Source organism: Gopherus evgoodei, chromosome 1, assembly GCF_007399415.2.
Source record: "Gopherus evgoodei ecotype Sinaloan lineage chromosome 1, rGopEvg1_v1.p, whole genome shotgun sequence".
NCBI lineage: Eukaryota > Metazoa > Chordata > Testudines > Testudinidae > Gopherus > Gopherus evgoodei.
The window spans coordinates 268,880,006-268,905,500 of NC_044322.1; the positions used below are offsets into that span (position 1 = coordinate 268,880,006).

Consider the following 25,495-nt stretch of genomic DNA (forward strand, 5'->3'; position numbering starts at 1 on the left):
TCACCCATCCAGCACTTGGATGAAGCTGACCAGGTCTGTCTTCTTGGAAGGGCTCTGCTTGCCAAAGTCCAGCTGGCTGCTTGGCAGCAGAATCCCGAGCAGTACTTTCTGAAAAGAGACAAGGGCAGATAGCACTCCTGGCAGACAGAGGGTGATTCCCTGAGGGCAGAGGGGAGCCAGAAGTCCGGTAGTGGAGATACAGCAGTGCGTGGTAGCAGTTTAACCCCTCCTGGGGGCAACATTGCTTCTGGGGACAACATTGCTCCTTGATGGAGGGAACAGGTCTGGAGGCCTCGTGGCCCTGTCTCACCACGCCCCAAAAAAGGGCAGAGGAGAAGTCCTCCAGGCAGTCTAGAGTGGCTGCTGGGAGCAGCTAATCAGAGGGGCTGCTGGAGTGACCAATCAAGGGGCACAAGGGCCATATAAAAGAAACCAGCAGCGGCAGAGCAGTCAGCTGCTGCCTGGAGCTTGAAGAAGGAGAAGTGGGTGCATGGCTGGCTGGAGGAGCAGCAGGACCATTGACAGCTCACTGCAAGTGAGACTAAGCCCAGGAAATGCTGCTGAAGACCAGGTGCCTGGCTGGCAGGAAAAGAAGCAGGGCCATGGGCAGCTTAGTTCGGGCAGGCTGAGCCCAGAACCTAGTGAGACCAGGTGAGAGTACCATGATGGGCCCTGCTGGTCTGGTTGAAGATTGAGTCCAGGGAGGGCTGCCAAAAAAACATTAACTGAGTGTACCAAGATGGGCCCTTTTGGGCTGTTAAAGAAAGCAGTGCCTCTGGGGGAAGCCGTGGTGCTACAGCCCCATACCAGGCCATGAGCAAGACCTAGAGACTGCATACCCCAGAACGGGGGACAGTGTGTATGATTCGGCCAGAGGGCTGAGTCACTGAAGAACTGCCAAAAGAACCATTGGCTGGAGACGTGCTCATGAGAGGCAGGTGCAACCCTGTTGTAAGAACTGAAAGAAAAAGGCTCCCACCCGACCACGAAGGGGACACCAGCAAGAGGTGAGTGCCGCCCTGTTCATAACTGAGTGATTGCAGGCATGTATCGGCCAGAGAGGAGGTGCTCACAGGACACAGGTGTCAACATCATTACTGGCAAGGTTTATTTTGTTCTCCACGGGCCTTTCATTTTCCCCAGTGCTGATCTCTCTCATTTAACTCTGCACTTCATCAGGTAATGCCAGGTATGTGGTGGCAGCTCTGCCCACAGAGCGCAGGGGAACAGTGTGGGCAGGTGCAGGAGGGCAGCAAATCAGCCACTGTGTGTAATGGCAGCCCTGCCCTGGGAGACTATGGGAATGCTGTAGGTAGGGCCAGGGCCCAGGAAATCAGCCTGTGTCTATAGCATAAGAGCTCTGCCATCCCAGGGTGAGCTGGGGCACCCCATTTCCTAGGATTTCTGAACACCTTTGGATCTGACACCTAATGAAATGTGATGGACACTTAAAACCATGGGGTAAGGAACAGAGTCCGACCATGGATTGAAAACCAGCTACACAACTGGGAACAAAGAACTATTGGGAATGGCTATTCGTCAGGGTGCAGAGAGCTCATTACTGAGCTGTTCTGGGGCCAGCCCTGGGAGCTGTGTGCATTATGGATTTGGAGAGAGAACTGAGCAGCAGATTGGTGACGTTTGCTGGTGACACAAGATTATTTCAGTTGCTAAGGGTAATTAGCATGAGGGACTCCATTTTGTAAGTTCCCCTATTTTGTATCCATCATTAACTAAAAGAGAGCACATCACGTACACAGCTCCCAAGGGCAGCATTAAAGAAAGATAAAGCCAGAAACAGGAAAGAGGATCGGAAAACAGCAGCAACAGCATGATTGAGGAAAAATTCTAGTATGCAAAGTAACAGCTGGACTGTGCACTAGCCAGCACGAGGACAATGATTAGTTGTAATAGGCTGAAGATAAGAAAATGGCTTGTTTATTGGCTAAGGTTTCCAATCCATGAGGGTAGCATGCACTCCTAAAAGGTATATAACTTCTATGTAATCTGCAGCCTGGGTCTCTCCCTGACTAGCAGGGGGACACCACGTTCAAACATTGTTTGAACCTTGCGCAATAAAACTTTGTTGTTTGGACACTCTGTAAATCTTTGGGTTTTGTGCCTCAGCCTAGAAACGAACGGTGCGTGGCCTACAGGTATAATTCGCAACACAGTTAGAACTAGAGAGACTTGACAGCATCTCTGGGTGGATGTGAACCCATGGAGGGAATGAGCAACACAATAGTAGGTGCAGTTCAGCTTGCTCAAGCATAAGGTAAAACACAGCGGCAAAAATACTATCACCTGGGCTTCTCCTATGCACTGCTGGGCAGGGTCCTCGAAGGACAATGTGTGACATTATCTGATTAAGTTATGACCATATAGATCATTGTTGCAACCTCTTTTATATATTTGCAACAAATCTCATACAAAATGTGGCATGTAAGATGTCTATGAAAAGGTTATGATTTGCTGGCTATGATTATGCTATCTATATGCATGTATCATTTTTGTATTTGAAGTTATAAGTATTGGTGCTATACCTGGATTTCTAATGCTTGCTCCTGAGGTAACGCCCACAAGGTAGTTAGCCAGCACAGCTTGGAGGCACTATTCAAATTAAGAGGCTCATCAAAAAACACTTACCAGGCAATAGACCATGGGAGACGCCAATCTATACTGAATGAACTGTCCTGCACAGGTGTTGTTTGAGGTACAGGTAATGGCTTCTTGTATCTATTGGGTGTCCGGGAAGTGGGCGGGCGAAGCCCATCCACTGCTAAAGGATCCTCCCCCAGCCTAAGGGGAGGAACCACAGGGCCACAGAACCCACTGAGTGCGGGGGACAACTAATAAAAGAACAGGGACAGGATTGAGGTCAAAGGGTCAGAAGGAGGGAACCTAACGGGGACACCGAGCAGAGAATCCCGGACAGCGCCCACTGCTCCTCGAAGGCGTCAAGGGAGCCAGTGGACGCCGCCCAGAGGAACTCCACCCGGATGCGTGATCGGACCATGGAGCGGAAGCAAGCCCCACAGTCACCGGAGTCTCCATCGGCCAACCTCCCCTCCCTGGTCGCGTGGATGGCCTTTTTCGCCAGGGCGAGGAGGAGGTTGACCAGGAGGTCCCGGGACTTCGTGGGGCCACGGATAGGGAGTGCATACAAAAGGAGGTGAGGGGAAAAGTGTAACCAAAAACGTAAGAGGATGGCTGTGAGGAGCCGGTGTAGGGGCTGCAACCTGGTGCACTCTAAATACACGTGCGCCAGGGTCTCCCTCACGCCGCAGAAGGGGCAGGTGTCCGGGACAGGGGTAAACCACGTCAAGTACACGCCCATGCTCACGGCCCCATGGAGGAGTCGCCAACTGATATCCCCAGTGGGCCTTGGGACCAGGGTGGAGTAGAGGCTGGCCCACCGGGGCTCCTCACCCTCCAGAGGTGGCAGGAGGTCCCGCCACTTCGTATCGGGGCGGGACATGAGGGTGAGGAAGTGAAGGGTGTGGAGCACGAGCGTGTAGAGCTGTTTCCTTGGTGCGGTTTGGAAACGGACCGGCTGCAGGTCGTGCAGCCGGCTTGCGGAGAAGGGGCAGGAGGACCGGTCGTAATGGCTTCTTGTAGCGGAGTGGTCACCCCGCTCAGGTTAAGAAGGGATTAAAAGTAGCCAAGGGATGCTGGTTGGGAAACAGCCACAGGTGTGGACACACCCAACTAGGGTCCAGCTGACCCTGATAAAAGGGCAGGCTGAGAGAACAAGAGTCTCTCTTGCTCCAGCTGAAGAGCAGAGAGGACCAGGCTGCCTGGGTGAGCAAGCAGGGTACCTGAGGCAGAGCTCTGGCCTGGTAAGTCCCCAGACTGAGGCCTTGCTGAAGGCCAGAGGAGGTACTAGGGCTGCAGGGAGGCAGCTGGAGCTGGAAAGGCAGCTGGTCTAAACCCCCTTGCTGATGAGAAGTGGCCACTTCAGACTGCAGTTTCGCCCTGAGGGAAGGGACTAGATGAGGACTGGCAGTGGGTCATTGAGGTGAGGTGGGCTTAGGGGACTGGGGTTCCCCAGGGAGGGGAGACCCAGAGTGTGGGGCACTGTTGTCAGGCAATATCCCAAGGTAAAGGGCATTAGGGTCTGGGAAGGATGCAGGACCTGAAGTGCTATAAGTGGTGGTGATCAGGAGGAAGCAGGCACCGGTAGAAAGACACTGGACAGCAGGAGGGACACTGAGGTTGGAACTGACCAGCAGGAGGTGCTGTGGCGGTGCCTGCTGTGCTACACTTCTTCTGTGTCCAAACCTTCATGCATGGACATGTGACTTGCCCATGTGACTCCAAACACTATCTTGTCACCTGTAACTTTCCACTAGATGTGCTGAGAGCTTTGTTTGAAAGAACAGGTTCCCTGCACATGGCAAAAGATATAAAAGGCCCTGGAAACCCCTCCATTTTGCTGTATCCTGCTCTGGCCTCTTTCCTGCCCAAACCTCTGGACTATGAACATATGTGAATGGAAGCAGTCTAATCACGGAATTGAGGACCTTGGAAGCAGCCAGAAACTTGACTTAAGCCAGCAGCTTATTCCATCACTGCTACAAGCCTGAGTGTGGTCTTTGCAATTACTGTATGTATTTGATTCCTTTGAGCAATTTTAACTCACCTGCTTTTTATAAATAAATCTTTAGATTCTACATACTAAAGGATTGGCATCAGGATGATTTTTTGGGTAGGCTCTGAGTTGCATATTGATCTGGGTGTGTGGCTGGTCCTTTGGGATCAGAAGAAACTTATTTTTTTTAGACTGGTTTTAAAGAACCACTCATCTCTAAATCCAGTGGTTTTGGTGGTGATATAAGAACTGGAATGCCTAAGGAAACAGCTTTTATGACATCTTGTTTGCCAGTGTAGTGAAACAGAAGTTTTCTTCTGTTGCTGGTTTAGTGTATGGAAGAATAACCACCAGTTTTAGGTTGTGTTTGCCCTGTTTCTTAGCAGTTTGGCATTGAGGCACAGTTACACAATGTAATGAGGGTATTTACCCTACAGGTGCTGTGAAAGAGTAAAGGTTTGAGGGGCTTGCTTGAACCTAGAGGATGGGCCAGGCCTAATTAGAAATAAAGCCCAGATGCAGATGAGAAGGGCTTGTGGCCATAAACAGCTGAGTGAGGCTAGTGGGAGGAAGGAGACCTAGGGAGAGGAGGTGAGAAGTAGCCTAAGAGAAGGCAGAGAGAGAGAGAGAGAGAGAGAGAGAGAGAGGAGGCAGAGCAGACAGCACACTCCAGGGGTGAGTGGGAAGTCTGACTGGAGACAGGGACACTGAAGAGCAGTAGCCTGCTGGAGCTCCTGAGTGAGGGGAGGAGCATGTCAGCTCCTGGATAGCAGGGCTGTTGAAAGCACAGGACCTGGAGACAAGCTGTGGGGATAAGTGGAACGGATGAGGCAGGCTTGTGAGGATGAGATGGCCAGCTGAGCTCAGCCAGGCTGAGGGGTTTGGTTTTGTTTATGGTTCTATTGGACATGGTAAAGGACTCTGTTGGCCAGAAGGGGCAGGACTCTGTCAAGTTGTCTGACCAAAGGGCCAGGGTACTCTTGCAGCTGGAGTAGGCCAAAGATTTTTAGGGAAAAACTAAGGCAAAAGTTGCTGCACTGCCACACCCAGCAAGGAGGAGTGTGCTGAGGTGGCTATTTGCTACAGTCAGGCCTTCAGGAACAGCAATGGAGGTGTCTGCCCAGAGCGGGACAAAGATCTAAAAGCTGATGGGTTGCTTGGGATCATTTAAAAAGGGAATGGAAATAGTCCCCTTCTGTCAGACAGGGGTGCTCTCCTTGGAGCACTACATTTCTGATCACCTCCCAGGACAGAGGATGTAGCTGAGATTGAAGAGCTTCCAAGAGGGCCAGTGGAGGTGGGTTGAGGTCTGGACAGCAGCTACAGGACAGAAAGAGTGTCAGGTTTATTGCATATGCAAAGGACAAAAGTGGAGGGGGGATGGTGTCTAGTGTCAAGTGTGGAAGACCTGGGTTTAAGTTCCTGATCCTCTACAGACTTTGTTCATGACCTTGGGTGAGTCATTTAATCTCCTTGCCTCAGTTCTCTAGCTGTAAAATGGGATAATAATGCTGCCCTGTCTCACAAGGGCATTGTAAGGAGAAATACACTAGAGATTATGAGGCACCCGGTACTGTGCTGATGGGAGTCATGGAGGCACCTGGCATAGATCTGGCTGAGGTCTTGAGGAATTGTGCTAGTGGGGAGCACCACCACTTCAGGGTGGGTGGGGGAGGGACTGTGTCTCTGAGGTGGACCTAGGCAGATGCCACCATCCTGTAGGGTGATTATACCAACTGCACCCTGGCAAGCAGGTACAGAGGTGGGGCAGGACCATGACTCAGCCTCCTGCCTTCACCTTCCCCAGTCCTTTTGGGGGCACAAGGAGGGAACAGTCCCTGCGCTTCTGCAAATCAAACACTGTGACTGGCCCTTGCATGGAAATGCATGTGGTTGGGGCTTGCCCTAGAAGATCATTACTAAGGGGATTTGGCAGACTGAGTGACTCATTTCCCCTTGTCCCATATCATGAGAGGGTCACTCAATAAAAGTAACATTCAGGGGAGGGGAGAGAAGAAATAGATCTTCCCACACTGTATTGGAAACCTCCCTATGTCCGAAGGGCGGAGGACTGTGACTTTATAAAGAACCAGCTATCGCCCTGGCTCATAATAACATAGGTAATAGTGTAAAAGCAGCAAAGAGTCCTGTGGCACCTTATAGACTAACAGACGTTTTGGAGCATGAGCTTTCGTGGGTGAATACCCACTTCATCAGATGCATGCATCTGACAAATGGGTATTCACCCACAAAAGCTCATGCTCCAAAACATCTGTTAGTCTATAAGGTGCCACAGGATTCTTTGCTGCTTTTACAGATCCAGACTAACACGGCTACCCCTCTGATAATGGGTAATAGTGGTGCAAGTTACACTAGTAGTAACTGAATCTTGTGCACATAGGGCCAGGAAGTAATTTCCCTATGCAGTGTTGCAGTCTTGGCCAGGTGCACTGTGGGCAGGAGTTTGTTTACCTCTGAAGCAGGATAATGGATGTGAGAGACCAATGGCCTAATCTGCTGTTTCTACTTTGTCCACAGTGCTCCCGTCATCCCCCAGTCGGGGGCAGTGGTTTGATCAGCATGTTCAGGTTCCACCTGGGCAGCTACACACTCAGCAATAAACCCCAGGGCAGCATTTCCCCTTTCTCTGACCCATGCAGAGCTTCTACTTCCACTTCTCCAGGGTCAGCAGTTCTCTTACCTGGAGGTAGCTCTGGAGCAGCTGACTCCTGCCAGGATTTGGAATCTTTTCCTCTCATTTTTTCTTCTTGCTGTAACAAGACAGAGTTTGCAAGGTCACTTCTCCTAGGGGCAGGCTACACTAGACACACAGCCGTACTCTGGGCCCCCTTGTCAACCCAGAGGCCTGAAACTCCATGGCCCAGCACTCAAGCTGCAGCCCAGGCATATCCCCAGCTCGACTAAGCCCTAGATCAAGGGTAGGGGTGTGCCCATACAGCACCTCACCCTTGTTTCTCTGCCCCTCCCTGCACTCACTCTACCAATGTGTCTGGTGAATCTCCCACTCCCAGTGCAAACTTACCTGAGTAAGCCTCTATAACTGCACCAGCCAAATGCTATCAGCATGATGGTGAAGACTGGAACCAGCAGTGGGAGAATCAGTGGTGACCAGACTGAGACAGATAAATGAGAGATAAAGAGACAGCAACAGAAAATAGCTTCATTCTATATCAAACTTTATGTTCTGGATGCTCTGGAGGGATGATACTGAGGTCAGGAAAATGTAGGTTGCCTATCAAGTCACATGTCCTAACTGACAGGTCTGTTAGACCATGGAATAGTTGTGCATGTGTGACAGGCTAGATGTGACCTAATCAGGGCAATGAATCCGTGAACACGTTTGCTAAAACCAACTTGTGATTTGATCTGTCTGTGCCTGAGCCCTTTCTGTTGGGTTTTCCATGAACATCTGGATAACCAGTTTACATTTGTGCAAACATCTGAGGACGCGTTTGTATTTGTGAGAGTCCTCGTATGCCCACAGACCTCAGATGTTCCCAGGAAAAAATTCCCTCTCCTGCACAACTCCAAGACACAGGGTCTCCCAGGAGGTGCTGTGGAAGTGGGGTTAGTCTCTACAGATCTCTTTAAGTCAGCCCCAAAGGGGCTATGGTCCTCAAACCCCTACTCTCCTAATCCCATGTTAGGAATATTTAAAAAAAAAAAAAACTGAAGAAATTCCCAGAGCATAGAACTTTGTTAAAGTGAAGTTCAGACTGAGAGAACAGATCAGTAACTTCAGGGTGAAGATCCCTACGAGAACATTGCAGGTATCAACAAAAAAGAAAAACACCTAGTCATTTGAAATGCCAGGAGACTTGCAGTTAAGTGTGAATTTACAAGAAACACAAACATTTGAGTCTGTACATTCACAACTTAAGGCCTATTCAGTCACCTCTCCTGTTTGTACAGGTTCAGGAAGCCAACTGGAGTCCATGAACTGCACCATAAGACCTAGTGACCAATCACACAGCCTGAATTCCAAATGCTGAACAACACATCCATGAAGAAATGCTTCTCTGGATGACCAGAGAAACCCCTGTAGGGTCCAATAGATTTGCTTAAAATCAGTTTCAAAGAGTCCATCTTTTTCTTATTTTTCAGACATGAAAATGTGGTTCAGAATGAACAGTTCAACCAGCTCCACTGATTGATCCCTTTCTACCTTATAGCATGGATCATTCCTTCCCTTCTCCAGCCCTCCACGTAGATCCATGAACTTCTCTTACTGGCCTCCAGCCCAATTTTCAACCTGACCACATCCTGTGGGATCCAGTCTGCCTGCTTCCTCTTAAAGGTAGTAACCTGGTCACCTCAAAGGCTGCAGTGCAGAGATACAATGTGTAGGGGAAGGTTACAGTCATGTGGCCCTGCTCCCTGATTTTCCTCGGACTCACGGAACTAAAACCTCTGTACAACACTCTGACAGTGTAGGCAGTTCATGCTTCTAAACCTCCTTGTGGAGGCCCCTTCTCTCCTCACCTAGTGCATCCACATCCAGCCCCTGATTTTCATAGTGTTTTCTTGTTCCCATGGGAAATGGCAGCCCTGGGTTCCCATTCAGATAAGCCAATTATACTCCTTCTCTGTGATCGGAAGCATGCAGCCAGGTACCAAGGGGACCCTGGTCAGTCTCTTTGCTCAATTAACTGTATGAAACCCTGGTTCCCCATAAACCCCAGCTAAGGGACCCATTTCTCTAGGGAGGGAACTGATCCCCTCCCCCAAGCCCGTGGCCCAGCTGGGATGTACCACTCTCAGTTTTCCAGGTGCACTCCTCACTCCACTCGCTCCAGAGCCCCTGGTAGGGGAGCATGTTCACCCTCGCCCGCATTTTCCCCCTATAGTGTGTGGAGGGCTCCAGCATCTATAGGGTGAAGATGAAGGGAGGCTTGTCATTGCTGATGTTTACAAGCTGGGCATTCTGGGAAGAGAAGAGATGGAGGAGGGGTGAGGAACTCTCTGTCCCATCCACTCACCTACCTGGCAGAGTCCTGGGCTCCCAGCAGTACCATCACCTACCTCCAAGGAGTCACCAGTCTTCCAATACAAGAATTCATATCTCTGGCCTATATAGCTATAGCTTAGGATCTGTTTTGTCCACCTCAGCTCATACTCCTGGTCTTTTGTCTTTGTCATTGTCACGTTGACAGGCGCAAGCAGCTTGACTAGAACACAAACAACACATTAGGAACATGTATCCATCTCCCAGCTTCGGGGCTGCCTAGAGGATTCAGGGGGCCTAGGGCAAAGCAATTTCAGGGGCCCCTTCCATAAAAAAAAATTACAATACTATATTATTGTGGGGTCCTCTGCGGGGCCTTGGGCAAACTGCCCCACTTGCCTCCTCCCACCCCTCCCCCCCCCACAGGCGGCCCTAGGAAAAATAAATCTTCCGCATCTTGGCACAAACCCAGTTTTGAGAAAACTTCTTTACAAGGTATCACTGGTTCTCAGCATCAGCTAGCGCTAAGAGGTACTAAAGCTCATTAAAAGGGTTGGACAAATATTTTCCATCAAAACATTTTTTGGATTGAAAACTAGGGGTTTTTAAAAAGCAGAAAAAAAAATCACAGACAATGTCTGCTTTCCTTCAAAATTTGTTGTGGTTTTTTTAATTGAAAAGCTGAAATTAGTCTGTCAAAACCTGAATATGGTTTGGGGTTTCAGAAGTGAGTGGCTAAACAATCAAACACAGCAAGCAGCAAATATTTGAAGAAACAATAAAAAAAATTCTGCTTAAAAAAAATCCAAAACTTTTGAATCACCTCAGCTTGTGACCAAACGCTTGAGCCCATCCAGCCAGAGATTTTTCCAGGTTTCTGATACTCTGCTGGCTTCCTTGACTCATATCTGTCTCCATAGCTTTGGGTTCATTTAGGTTAGAACATAAGAACAGCCATACTGGGTCAAACCAAAGGCCCATCCAGCCCAGTATCCTGTCTACCAACAATGGCCAATGCCAAGTGCCCCAGAGGGAGTAAACCTAACAGGTAATGATCAAGTGATCTCTCTCCTGCCATCCATTTCCACCCTCTGACAAGCAGAGGCTAGGGACACCATTCCTTACCTATCCTGGCTAATAGCCATTAATGGACTTAACCTCCATGCATTTATCTATTTCCTAGAGACTGGCTCCATGGGGTCCCTAATAAACTGGAGATGGTTACTGTGGGTTTGTCTTTAGTATAGCTTATGTACATACTTCATGAACTGAGCATTTGAACTTTTTCCAAAATCTGGGATGAGCCTATGTTGTGAAAACTGAAATGCTCAAAATAGCACATGAATGTGAATGGACACAGGGTGCTAAAATTAAATTAACCCGGGGTTCTCACACTGGGGGTCGAGACCCCTCAGGGGGTCATGAAGTTATTACTGGGGGTCACAAGCTGTCAGCCTCCACCTCAAACCGCGCTTTCCCTGGTATGACTCTTCTCATGTGATCCCTCCCCCAGAGGCTAATTTTAAATGAAGCTACCCTCCCCTGACATGAATCTTCCTATGGCACTGAAATTAAATATAGACTATAATTTGGCATTTGAGAAGTGAAAGGGATGCTAGCCCTAATGGAAAAGCTAACAGCTTGGCTCTTCTGCAAGCCTCAAACTGCTGAATGAGCTTTAGGGTAGGGAAGGCTGTGCCTCCCAAACAGCCTGGCTCTGCCCCCTATCCAACCCCCACCCACTTCCTGCCCCCTGACTGCCCGCCCCCCTCAGAATCCCCGATCCATTCTGCTCCTTGTCCCCTCACCCTCCCACAGAGACCCACCACCACCACCCTGGGACCCCACCCCTGCTCCCTGTCACCTGACTGCCCCAACTCCTATCTGCCCCCTTGCTGTGTCCTGACAGACCCCGGAACACTGACGATCCAACCCCCCATTCCCTGTCCCTGACCGCCCCCCGTCTGCCCTCTCCCTGTCCCCTGACTGTTCCCTGGACTCTCTGCCCCTTATCCAACCCCCCACAGTCCCGGCCCCTTACCCACGGCTCTCCCCTCACCTGGAGCCTCAGCGCCTACAGGAGTGTCGCTGGACAGCTGCAGAGTGGCTCCAGCGAGGCCTGAGCTCCCTCCACTCGGCCTGTAGCTTGCAGCTCTTCCCCCTTACCATGCGGCTCTGAGCGGGGAGGGGCTCAGGCCCCACTGGAGCAACACTGCAGCTGTCCAGGGACGCTCCTGGATGCGCTGAGGGTCTGGGAGAGGGGCAGAGGCAGGGTCGGGCAGGGGAGGGAGCCTCTCCCATTCTTGTGGGGGCCCCTGCAGAGCCCGGGGCCTGGGGCAAATTGCCCCACTTGCCCCCCCTTTGGGCGGCCCTGCCCAGCTTCTCTTTCTGCCCATTCCCTTTCCCACTGTGAGTTGTGGGCAGGACTAAGGATACACTTGTGCAAAACTTGTTGCCTGAGCAGACTAGCACCAAGGACTACTAATAGCAGTGCCCTTATCTGACTCATCTCATCTCCACACGCCCATTCTGTACCTCCTCATGGCAGTGCTCTGTCGGTGCCAGTCAGGAGCTCCAGTGCTGGGAGCTTCCTTTACCAGCCATCTGCCCCACCCATACATCACTGTCTAGCTCTTTTGTTAACCATTCCACCTCTCTGCCAACCCAAGTGTTTCCTAAGCTGGAGGAGAAATCACCAGATAACACTGGGCTGACTAACCAAATGGGCTCTCACTGTTTTTGTAGGCTTCAATCAGTTTCTCCTCCTTCTTGGGCCGGACAGTTATGAGGTACTGGCTCAGCCTGCTGGGATTGGTGACATGGATCTCACAGCGGTGGAACAGGTAGTGGCTGCCAGGCAATTCCTCCTCATGGACTGGAGAGCATTCTGTCTCTCTGGGGAAGAGAGCAGCCAGGCCTGAGTGATCAGGAGGGATAGTCAGATCCAGGAGGACAGGCATACGCTGCCATGGCTAGGTCACTTACTCTGATGCCGGTGGGGTTCTGTAGAGGAGTGTGAACAAGACAGAGCTGGTGACCTCTCTCCTCACTTCCCAGCTGCACATTAGCTGATCAACCCCATTGAAGAGGCAGCGAAGGTTCTTGGGCTGAGCCTCATCCCCTAGTGAGGAACCAGTGGTTAGTGTAGCTCTGGGAGGGGGAGGGTTGGGAGGGATGGAGAGGACAGTGGAGCAGGGACTGATTGTGATTGTTGAGGGAGGAAGGGAAAACTTTTACTTTCAGGGTTCTCTAGGGCAGTCCAGAGCATTATGCTGGTCCATTCATCCAATGAATACAGTCCACATATTGCGAGAGACACAGATTGGCCTCTGCTGAGCCCATATCCCCAAACCCACCATCTACACTGGCACTCACTGGCCGCTTTGCTGAGAGGCCAGATACTGAGCACACCTAGAAGGGTCCCATCAAAGTGAGGGGTTTCAGGTGCAGTGGCAGGGGAAATGTGTATAAGGAGCATGTACTGCCCCTGCCAGTGCTGCATTATGACTGGTGCCGTGCTCCTGTGCTGGGCAACTAACCAGAGTGCTGCAGTCTCTGTGGCTACTGCTCTGCTACCTGTCAGTGACACCAAATTCACTTCAGATAAGAGAACACCAGTGAAACTGGACCATTTTCATCAAATTCTCAGACCCCAAATCTTCTGGAAGCAAAGCACAATATCCTTCTACTGCCAGCATCTCATCACATCACCCCTTCCTCCTCCCCTCCCCCCCAGTCCCTTGACCTCCAGAATTACCTTCCTGAGACTTCCAGGACATGGCAGTGCTCCATTCGCTGGACTGCCCAGATCAACCAGTGCCCTGGCTTGGCTTGTATGGGGCACGAGCTACATAGTTGCTGCTCTGCATAAGGGCATCACACCTCAGCAAGCAGTGGGAGGAGCTTGTGACTGATACTAAGGAAGATTTCTGTCAGTGACGATGAGATAGTGAGAGGTGAGAGTAGGTGGAGAGAGAGAGAGACTTGTGAGAGAGGTGGGTGGAGGACCCTTTTCTTGGGTAATTCAGCTCAGCCAAGCACAGCCAGCGCTGTGATCCCTGGGTAAGGTGGAGCCAGATGCTCCTTGTACAGGGCTCATTGCTCTTTTATTTGCTAGATCTGTAGTCTTAACCAGCCAAGGCCATGGCTGGACGGCACAGGATTTGTAAGATGTACACAGAGCTAGCTGCAGCGTGCACGGATCCACTGTCTGGGCAATTCAGGTTTCAGAGAATCGCCTGGGTTCAGCAGCCAAGCAGGTTTCAGAGGATTGCAAAGGTTTGTCTTCTGCCCTCTAAAAGGTGCAACCAAGAACAACACATGCTAATGCCTAAGCACATCTCATGCCTACCTCCCAGGATTCCCACTCCCACTTGTAGGGCATGTCAAGCTCCAGTGCATTGGGCAGCCGGAGTCTTCCCTTTCTCCCTCCAGCTGCTTCCCAGGCTGCTTCTGTGACATTGATCCAACCCTTCTGAGGTGGGAGGGTCTGGACTGGAAATAGTAAGGGACAACATGGGCTGGGGTTATTAGTAGATAGGGAGAGAGTCTTTCTAAGAGTCTTATTTCCATAAGGAAAGACCCAGATCTACCTAACATCAGGCTTTTGTGGGATTTCTCAGGACTGCAAAAAATCAAAGAATCAAAAAAACCCATCTAAGGCCTGTTGGCACTTGGCAGTGGAAGACATAATGTTGCCAAGGCCTTATGCAGGGCTGGCCTTAAAATGAGGCGAACTGACGTGCCAGACTGGGGGGGGGGAGGCACCACTAGGACCCAGAATTTGAACCTTTCAAAGTTTTGGCCCAAACAAGGGGGAATGTGGATGTCATTTGAGCTCCCTGCCTCAGGTGCTAAAATGTTGTGCCTTATGGAAAATAGCAATCAACAGAACAGAAGAAGAACAGGGAATTGAGTGTCAGGTAGACCCATAGCAGCCAGCATTCATTTTAAGGTGGAGACATATCACTGTGTATTTTTCTGAGTGAAAAGGTTTGTTTGACATCAGTTTTTTCCTAATAGCAGAGAAACCCAGCTAGAACATGGATGTGGGTTAGGTGGGCGGAATATGTCTGACTTTTCCATTGTAGGCAGGTAAGGAAGGAATCTATTTATCTATCTGGAATCTTGTAAGTGAGAAGCTGTTAAACAGGTGTCACAATGAAATGAAACTCAGTTCCTAGTATAATTATAGCTGACATGCAGAAGTAAATTGAAGGGTTAGGGATAGGGTGGATACAAATCATTTTTTATTTATAATTATTTTTTATTTAAATAATTTTTTTAGTTTTAATTAAATATAGCCTATTTTTTAAAAAAGCCTATTTAAAATTAAATTGGGAAATTATGACAACTATCTTAAAGCCTAAATTTACCATAATCTATTATAATAATTTAAATCAATTAAAATAATAATATTAAGCAACACATATTTGCTGCCAAGTTTTAAAGACTGTGAGACTGGTGGAAGTCTCTGGCTAAGCACCTGGATTCAGAACTTGATACGGTGCTAAAAGCAGCTTTTGACAGCAGTAACCTCTTCTGTTGGTGCTTAGAGAATATTTTCTTCATTTCTGTTTATTCAACTAGTTCATTCCACATTAAGAAACCAATTGGAGTTGAAAAAGTAGGAAAGCTTGTTTTGCTCTTCCAATCTCTGTATAAAAACTAGGTGTGAGAGGACGAGATCTACTAGTTTTAAAATCTTGAAGAATATGGTGATCCGAAACAATGAATTAAAGTCAATTACTACTTCCTTCTTAATTTTAAATGCAAAACATGTTTTGACAAACATTTTTTCTTGTGTATCCAGTGCACGTAAAGTAGTTTTATTTAACTAATTATAGTAATCATAATACAAATTAAAATTCTGGTTTTGTGCCTTTTTAATTGAATCTGAATTTCTATCCTAATTGAGCTTGATACTAATCACAAGTAGAATTTAAACATAACCTAGTAAATAAGAAATGTGTCATTTGCCTTTTTGTAACATAGTAGAAAAAGTAAGTAGGAATCTGAATAAATGTATGTTAGACTATATACATGCTTTTAATAAGTGTATAGATATTATGATGCTGGTAAACCAGGTGCCAGCTCCTGCAAGGTCTGTAAGCATCAGCTGAGCACTGAAAAATTCATAGCTGGAAACTAGATCAGCTCACTTATATGTTAGTAGTGTTCAAGATAGGTGTTAGACTTGTAAGGATGTGTTTAATGTTTAGACTATAAAATGCTTGTAAGTTGCTGCATGCATTAATCTTACTTGTAATATCTGTATTCCATGCTACAAGGAATAATGATAAGAATGCCCATTCTCAACTAGTGCACACAGATGAGAAGGGTGGGTCCCCCCACCTATCCAGGTGCAAAATTAAAGCATCCTGTGGCACCTTATAGACTAACAGACGTTTTGGAGCATGGGCTTTCGTGGGTGAATACCCACTTCGTCAGATGCATGACATGCATCTGACGAAGTGGGTATTCACCCACGAAAGCCCATGCTCCAAAACGTCTGTTAGTCTATAAGGTGCCACAGGATTCTTTGCTGCTTTTACAGATCCAGACTAACACGGCTACCCCTCTGATACTTATCAAAATTAAGTGGACTGTTGTAGGACTGTTGTTGGCTGCTCTGTCCACTCATGGAGAAGAACCTGCAGAAGGCCTTGTGCCATCGGTTTGAATGCTGGAAAAGGGAAATCAAGATAGCGGACATGAAGATTTTTCATCTCTGCTGTTTGGACTTTGAAAAGGGCTGGAGCTAAGAAACAAAGGCAGAGGTCCCTAGGGTCAACCTGGGATTAACCCTAAAAGATATTCGGCATTGATAGATTACTACATCTCTGTCATCTTTCGAAAGGCTATATTTAGTTGCAAAGCAACATGTGTTAATGGTTATCAACCAATGAAAATCAACATCTCTTTAGAAAAATAAAGAAAAAAGGACAAATACAAAACGAAATTAAAATTGAGGATTTAAATCAAGATTTGCGGCCTGCTGATTTCAATCATGATTAAAATTTAAATGGTTTTGATTTAAACGAATCCACTCTGATTGGGGATCAGGATTCTTGCTTAGGGTTGGGGGACCTTCACACAGGAAGAAGTATTCATTTCAGCAAATCAAAAATATTCCTGGAGAGAAGAGAGTGGTGGTGTCTTGCCCTTACCATTCTGGGAGAGGTTGACGTTCAGCTCGGCCTGCAGCAACTGATCAGATTTGAAACTGTAATTGTCGTGCACCCCAATTGCAAAAAGGGTGCTGTTCCTGTGGCAGCTCCAGCAGACACAGAAGTCCTGGCAGATCGGCAACTCTTTGGCTTCCAGAGGCTCACATGGGATCTGTGTGCTTCTCCCACGTGCAGAGAAAGAGGGTGAGGAGGAGCTGATGTAGTTACAGACAGCTAATCCAAAATTAAGCTCCTGAAATCTTCCCCACATTTATTCTAGTCTACTCAGTATAAGTTCTTATACTGCACTCATTGCTGTAGTATCTGAGAACCTTCCAGTAAATCTTTAAGAAATGTGAATATGTGTCTGCGACAGTTATTGTCTTGCCCTAGCATAAGAGGCAGAACATATACACATGTTGCTCTGTATTTATATTAGAGAAGGCTGGTCAAAGAAATGAGCCTTGCAGTTAGTACGGAAGGTAGTGAGCCAGAGGCAATGCATAGGGGCGCATGTGGGGTCAGGTGTCCCCCACCATTGCTGGGTCATATGGTACAGACAGGCCCTCTCCCTGCAGGGCAGCTGAGCCAGGGAGCTGGGAGATGCACCTGTCTGGGAGAGGCAGAGGCAGGAGGAACAGCTTTGAACTGCAGGAAGAGGCCACTGTTTTCCAGGAGGAGCTGCTGCGGGGGGAGGATGACTTGTGCTGTTCTGGGGTTGTGCTGCCCCACTATCAGCAGGTGTGGGCTGTCTCTGTGGTGATGTCAGCAATACTGGCTTAGGTAAACACATCAGACCTCTCCTCTGCTCACTACACTAGCTTCCCATAGAATGTCAAATAAAGTTCAAGGTGTTGGTCCCTATCTTCATGGCACTCCCTTGGCCTGAGCTCAGGCTATCTAACAGATCATCTAAAACTCCAGGATGAAGACGATAGTCAACAAATCTACTCCTCTGGCACACAGGAACTCCTACAGGAAGGGTAAAGCTGACCTGGGCAGAGGACACAACTTTCTCTGGCAGTACTCTGAGATTGTGGAATGAACTTCCCCGAGAACTAAGGACCATCCCAAACCTCACCACCTTCTGCTCCAAGTGCAAGGTGCATTTCTTTGACCTGCCTTCTTTAATGCAACTACAGAGCAACATTTGTATATTAACACTCCTCCTACTCCAAACAAAAAACTACTCAAACTGCATTGCAGCTGCTTCTCCCACTGGGGGAAAGGATCAGAGCGCTAAGCCCATCTTACAGCTGTGTAGTCATGTTGTTTAAATGCACTACTGGAAGGCACTCAGAAAAGACAGTGATCAGGGCAGTGGAAAACCCCACATAGAACAGAATGTTCCCATTGACCCTGCTGCAAAGAAGGGAGGTGTGGAAAGTCTGTGAGAGCAGAGCCAGCGCTCTCTCCTCTGCTGATGAATGAGCATTACTCCAGCAGTACTCTGATACCTCTTTTTCCACTCCAGGTGCAGTAAGCTAACAGGCCCTGCCATCACTCATGGCTGGGATCCCTCAGAAAAACCAAGATAGAGTGATAGAAAAAGTAATGAAAATAAACTGATCAGTGCACCTTCCTGTATCTCCCCATCCTCCCAATGCAGAGCTAAAAGTGTATCCAACTTCCACCCCCACAGCAGGGCCAGCACAGGTGTCCATGTGCTCCTCAAAGCCTGGTTGTCAGCTTGGATCCTTTTCCCTCCTCCCATTCCACTCTTCTTGAATCCTTCTGCAGCAGAGCTGGGGTCAGACACTTACTCGCCTCCAGTGTCCTCATGGTGAAGAGTCACACTGAGGAAGCGACGTGCCGCTGTGCATTCCTGCCACGTGCAGGTCATCTGGGAGGTGAAGTCATTGTAGCAGCGCAGGCTCTGCATCGGGAGGCTCTCTGCAGGGGGAAGGAAAGCACAATGCTGCTGGTGGATCATAGAGATGGGCAGTGAGGAATAATGGGATGTGCATGCCGGTGCTATGGTGGAAAGGGCAAACATGGGGAAATGAGGAACAAATGGGTAAACTTTCCCAGGAGTCCCTTGCATGTCAGTTAGCTCCTGTGTCAGGGATGTCATGAACAAATACCTCCCACTCCCCGATGCTCACAATCCAGAGGCTGGAAAAGAGAGGTTTACTTACCAGAAGCCATGGTAATTGGAGAATCATCCCTGTGCATTCACAGTCTGGCCAACTTGTGTGAGTCTATCATGAGTCTCGAGCTACTGAGTGTTTCTCTTAAAGCCCCAACTTCTGCATTGAGGTTATTACCCGAGACTCTCACTTTTCATGTAAAAAAAGTAAGTGTCTGACCTACACAGCTGAGAAGGGAAGCTTGAAGGATGAGCCCTAAATACAACAACACCAAATGACAAATCAACCCCCTCCAGCTGTATTCTCATTCAAATCTCATGATATTTAAGTCACTCTCAGGATTTTTTAGGTCTGACCCTTGATTTCTGAATGCTGGGGGTTGGCAGTTCTGATTTGCATTGTGGGAGTCGCCCTGGTGGTGAGCATACAGAACCCTCGTTTAAAGCTATGTCCATGGGGCATGCATGAACATCCTCACAGTGTCATGGGTCAGACGACCCCTGCATACAGGAGTGTGCCCACCAACCACCTCTATTCCTTCTCCTGAACCACAGTCCTGATGCCCAAGGCCAGCTATGGTGCTGCAGGTGCTCTAGTGGAGTAAGATCTTATCCATGCAGTTTCCCGAAGGCGTAACATAGCCCGGTGCACCTCTTAACCCATGGAGAATGTATCTGTTTTGAGGTTTTACTTGACGTCTTTCCCAGAGAGCTACAAATGTCTGTTTGGCTTTTTAACACAATGTCTAAGGTGTAGATACACGTTTCCTTGGGAAGGGAATGGGATCTAGGGAAGAATATAATGTAGAAGATAGACTGTTTGTGATGAAATTCAACTGGGGCCTCACAATGATTTTGTCTTTATGGATTGTTGGATAGGGTGGAGTGGAGATTATTGCTTGTACTTCACTGCCCCTCCCAGAAGAAACCATGGCAAATGGAAAGGCAGTTTTAAGAGACTTCCGTTAAGAGGGAGGCATTTATCCGTAACGCCGAGGAAAGGCCAATCAGTTTTGTTAGAATGAGGTTTAAGTCTTGGGAAAGGTAGGTTCCCTACCAGGAATGTGGTGGTTGAGAGAAACATTGAAAAGGCCTCTTAAAAATCTAGCAAATGGAATGGGAAAATATAGTTCTCCCTTCCTGGTGCTGATAGGGAACAGAGATAGGTGCTTGGTTCATTTTCTGAGAAGGTGCAGACGGTTTGGGGACCTCACATGCAGCAGATAATCTAGAACTGCTGGAATTTCAGTTTGAGATGCAATCGGTTCCTTATTAGTGGCCCAGGAGGGAAATCTTGTCCCTTCTGGTGTGTAAAATTTCCAGGTAGACGCCACGCTTGATTGAAGTAGAATTGTCTGTGCTGTCTGTGAGCAGGGCTAAAGCTGGGCCACACACGAAATTCCCATTGCATGGGACAGTTCAACATTACAAAATTGGTTTTCCTTCTAAACTGAAACGAAACCAAAGGCTGTTAAATTACTCAGACAATGGAAATTCTGAAGAGTTTGTTTTGCATGTGGAGCAAAAAGATTTCAAAATTTCATTTCAAAACAAACTTACTTATTTTGTTTTGTCACTGTTTTATTGTTTTTATTATTGTTACATTATTTCAGGAGGTGTCGCTAGCAGTAATACACTGTGACATCATGATATCAAACCTTGCCACAAAATGCCTCTAAGGCCCAAGTGAAGGACTCGGCAATGAAGAGGGCTGTCCTTGTGTGAGCATGGGATTTGGACCTGTGAATGGATCACATAGCTTAATGGCCTTGGAGGTCAGTTGGCTCGGAGATTTGGGTGTCTTTCCCAAGGGCATGATGGATGAAAGCCCTGCCAACAGCACATTGGGCGGGGGAGTGTGATTGCCCCAGCACAGCAGACATCAGACATGCACATCCACCTCTGGAAAGAGAGATGTGCATGAGGCACCTTCTCTGAAACCCATTTTAGGGTCTGTACGGGGTCTGGGCTTGATGCAGAGCTGGGGCAGCAGGGACTCAGAGAGAACATTGTGGAATTTGGAGAAATTCCTCCCTCTCTTAGGTTCACTGAACTAGAACAAAGCAATAAACAACTAGATCTAACTATGCACAGATTAAACCTAGAAACAGGAGCAGTCAATGGACATGACAGAAGCAGGGCTGACTCTAGATTTTTTGCCAACCCAAGCAAAAAAAATTTGGCTGCCCCTCATCCCAGCCCTGGGCTTCTCGCCGCACACCCCTGCTGCCCCAGCCCTGGGCTCTCCCCACCACCCACACCCCCTGCCGCCCCAGCTCTGGGCTCTCATTTTCACCCTCCCCCCACCTTCCCCCCCCCCCACCTGCCACCCCACCCCTGGGCTATCCCGCACCCCCCCCCCCGGCACCCTCCTTCCGCCGCAGCCCTGGGTCACTGGTAACTTGCTCCCAGGGCAGGTCATTCAGCAGGAATTTTGGACGTACACAAAACAAAGACAGGATTGGTTCCCATATGGTTACAGAGCTGCAGTAAGGTGGAAGACATTTCAGCTTGTGTGATTGGAGGATATCTGGATGCATTTTATAAGACTGTCCTACGTAAATGAGGAAAAGTTGAGGTGCCTTTATTATTCTTTTGTTCCACTCTTTCTTCCTATGGGGAATTTGCCAAAGCAATATCACTGTCTTCCTTTTAAACAAACAAACAAACAAACAAACAAACAAACAAACAAAAGGCAATGGCTGTTGAAAATAGCAATCCCAGTCCTAATAACCACTGGGAAGCATTTCTTGCTCAATTTTATCCTACTTTTTCTACAGCAAGTTACAGTGGATTAGTATATTTGATTTGGGAGAAATGAAGTAAGAGCTGCCCAAACTGAGCTTGAGCATGCCTGAATTTTGAGGTGTTCAAATCTGGAAGGCAGGTGCTGGGGGTGGGGGGAGGGGGAGTTGTGGCTCCACGGGGGAGCACGGCAGCATGTATGCAGCAGCGTGTCTGGCGCTGCCTGGAGCCAGACACGCTGGTCTGAGTGGCACGGTAAGGGGGCTGGGGGGTTGGAGAAGGGGTAGGAGGTTCGGGGGGGGCAGTTAAGGGACAGGGAGCAGGGGGGGTTGGATGGGGCAGAGGTTCAGGGGGCAGTCAGGGGCAGGGGGGGTTGGATGGGGCAGAGGTTCAGGGGGCAGTCAGGGGAGGGGGGGGTTGGATGGGGCAGAAGTTCAGGGGGCAGTCAGGGGCAGGGGGGGTTAGATGAGTCAGGGGTTCGGGGGGCAGTCAGGGGACAGGCTGCAGTTGGCTAGGCATGGGAGTCCCAAGGGTTTGTCAGGAGACAGGGGAGGGGTCCTAGGGAGGAAGTTGGGGGGGTCTCCGGAGGGGGCAGTTGGGGACAAGGAGAAAGGAGGCTTAGATAGGGAGTGGGGTCCTGGGAGGGGGCAATCAGGGGACAAGGACCAGAGGCGCTTAGATAGGGCATCAGGTCCTGGGGGGTAGTTTGGGGCAGGGGTCCTGGGAGGGGGCAATCGGGGACAGGGAGCAGGGGGGGTTGGGTGGGTTGGAGTTTCTGTGAGGTGCAATCAGAGGGAGTGGATGGTAGCAGGGTGTGGCTACCCTCCCTCCCCCTAGAGTGTCCTATTTTTTGAACGTTAAAATATGGTATCCCTACCATTCCCAGTGCAGCTCTCCAGTCACAGCAGCTGCAGCATGAGGCTTTAGCTACCTCCCTCTCTCCCCCTTCCTTTCCTGTTGGTAGTGGCCGAGGGAATGCTGGGAAATGTAGTTCTTCCCTGCTCCAGGGCTGCTCTATAGGCAGGGAGCTAACCAAGGAACTACACCTCCCAGGGCCCCCTGTTGGTTCTCTGCTTCTATGTTGGATCCCTGCCGCCCCTGTAAATGGGCTGCCCCAAGCACGTGCTTGCTTTGCTGGTGCCTAGAGGTGCCCCTGGACAGAGGGTCCTGTTTGTTCTCTGCAGCAGTAAAGAAGGAACTAAGACGTTTCAGAGGGATGGACATCCATAGAGGTGAGCCATTGACATTGACACTGGTGATTTGCTCTGTCTCCCTGCCCCTCATATATTCCCCCCTCCTCTCTGTCTCTCTCTCACACACACCTCACAGAGTCATCCTCCCATTTGTCCACACCTCCAAAAGGATATTCATTCACTTACACTCTCACCTGAATCTATGTGTCGTTCTAGCCCTTCACTCTCCTTCAAGGCTCTGTCTATCCCTACACTACACCTCCAGTTTCTCCACATACTCACCAGCCAGCTTGTTCACACATTTGCCCAATAGCCCACTTGTCTCTCCATCCATCTACTCACTCTTCTCCTCTTCCATCCATCCATTTCTCCATTCAGCCATGCACCCTCCCATCTATAAGTCCATCCACATTTCCATCCACTTACCATACCATCCATTCACATAAACAATCACCCTCTGGCCTCTCAGTCTAGTCACCGACATACACATCTGGAATGGCAGAGGGAGCAGTCGAGCAGAGGAAAGGGGGAAAAGAAGGAAAGGGAATGGAGAAGAGTAAAGGGACTGGAAGGAGGGGAGGGAAGATGACAAAAAGGGTAGGAAAGAAAAAGAAGAGGAAAAGAAACTGAAACTCACCTCAAGATTCTCCAAACCTGAAAGCCCAGCAGAGAGCCAGTAGAGCCCTGCAGAAGGCCTTCATGTTCATGCCAGCCTGAGCCCACCAGCTCAGTCCTTCTCCCTGTGCTCTGGGTTGGTTGCTGGCCTGGGGTTCTTGCACTCACACTTGTTAACTCCTTCTTTGTCACCTGTTGAATGTGGAAGCGAAGCTCTGATGGTCAGGTGGGAGAGAATGGGACCTTCTGTGAGATACAAAACCTCCCCTACCTGCACTGATGGGACCTTTCACCTATCCATCAAGGCCACAAGGGACCATTAGGTCACCTAGTCAGACCTCCTGTAGGACACAGGATGGAAAATAACATTTACTTTGCAGGACCAATACATTGCAGAGCAAGGTCCTCATCTCCTTACCGGGGCATTGCTGAATGCCCAGAGAACTGATAGCCAAATGTGCTCTATTTGACTAACATAAGCATTGTCCCCATTAACCTCATCATCAAGAAACAGTCCTAGGCTCTGGAGAGAGGAGAATTCAGTCTCCATGTTCATTTGTTCCCCGGGCTTCCCTGAAACACACAGACATGCACCCACACTTCCCCCATTGGTTCCCAAGCCTAACCTGGAGACACACCATCCTACCCTAGCTTACCCCATCTCCACCACTCAAATACACCTCTCTCTTCTTGGAGGGAGATGGGGATTCAGTCTTCATGTTCCTTCAGTTCTGGGATTCTCCCCCATCTGCCTCTCCTCCAGCGGGACCACAGATGAGAATTGCTTGGAAGTAATTCCAACTGGCAGTTTGCAGCCAGTGCCCCGGGAATTGCTTTGGGACCCAATCCACAGGCATAATCCCAAAGGAGATTTAGTGTCTCTTTTTGCAGGATCTAGCATTAAATTCAGTGATGCAAAGCCCATGGGCCAAATTCTCCATTGGTGTAACTCAACTGAAGTTAAAGGAATTGCACCACTGGATAATGTGCCCTCATATTACTGCTCTCTAAAGAGCATAACAGACCCACCCCACCTTGGGCACAGCCACAGAGCCAAGCCTCTGTGCTCTGGGGACGTCTGGTCTGTGGCTTTTCCCCACTTTGCGGGAGCATGGAGAAGGAGATCCACCCAGAAAGACCCCCAGCTTCCTAAATGCCATTTCTTTTGATAGAATATGGCCTGCTGGACAAGTGAACATTCACCACAAAGAAGAGGTTCCACTGTGACTAATGGCTCCAGAGCTCATGAGCCCTTGTCTGTCTGAGTACAGACTCTCTCTGCCACGTACCCTTCCCCCAGTAAAGGCAGAGTTTCCTAACCTGAGCCAAGAGCTGCTGGTGGGACAGCCGCCTCACAGCAGGTGGATTGCTGACCCCCTCAGTTCTCACTCCCTGGCAGCTGGCGCATCTTTACACATACAGGAATCAGCATTGACCATGGCTGTCCAAAACTGGAATGGATCCCCATGGGAAATAATGAAGCTGGGGTATCCCTGCACCTGTTGCCCTCTGAAAGTTTCCACACCCCTATATGCCTCCTTTCAAGGAGCAGATACAGCCCTGAACACCGTGGAGCTGAAGTGTGAGACTCTGACACTGAACTTCCTATTGTTGGTGTTTTTCACACCCACCGGGTCCCTGCCGCAGATGCAGTTCTTAAAAGCTGGGAGGGGGAGGAAATATCTCATTTCTTTGTGACCTTCCACTGATTCTTCTTAATCGGTTTGGAGGAATCAGGACACGCTGTTTTCTAGGAATCAAGAGTAACATGCTGCTAACAGAGGCTGGCCTTTGCTTCCCGTCTCCTTGCCCCCATGCCCAGTCAGACACTTGCAAAGAAGAGCAAAGGAAAAGGGAAGTAGCGCTAGCAACAGGAGTTCTGTATTTATCTCCCCCTGCCGTGCTGTAGCTTACCATAACCTAGGCTGTATGATTTTGGGGGCAGTGACTGCTTTTCACTGCACGTGCGTGCAGCACCTTGCCCCCTGGGCTCTCAGTGACTTCAATCAGCTTTGGGTCATGCCTCCAATAGTAACTCACTACTACTTATTTCCCTCCCTTCTAAAATGTGCAGACAGTGTCACCGACTCCTCTTTAGTGTGTGTCCTTCTGGGGTGACAATGTCAC

General features: G+C 49.1%; 1 pseudogene; it reads right to left on the minus strand.

Moving 5' to 3' along the window:
- Positions 1–24,733, minus strand: LOC115644803 (annotated as a pseudogene).
- Between the last annotated feature and the right edge of the window lie 762 nt (positions 24,734–25,495).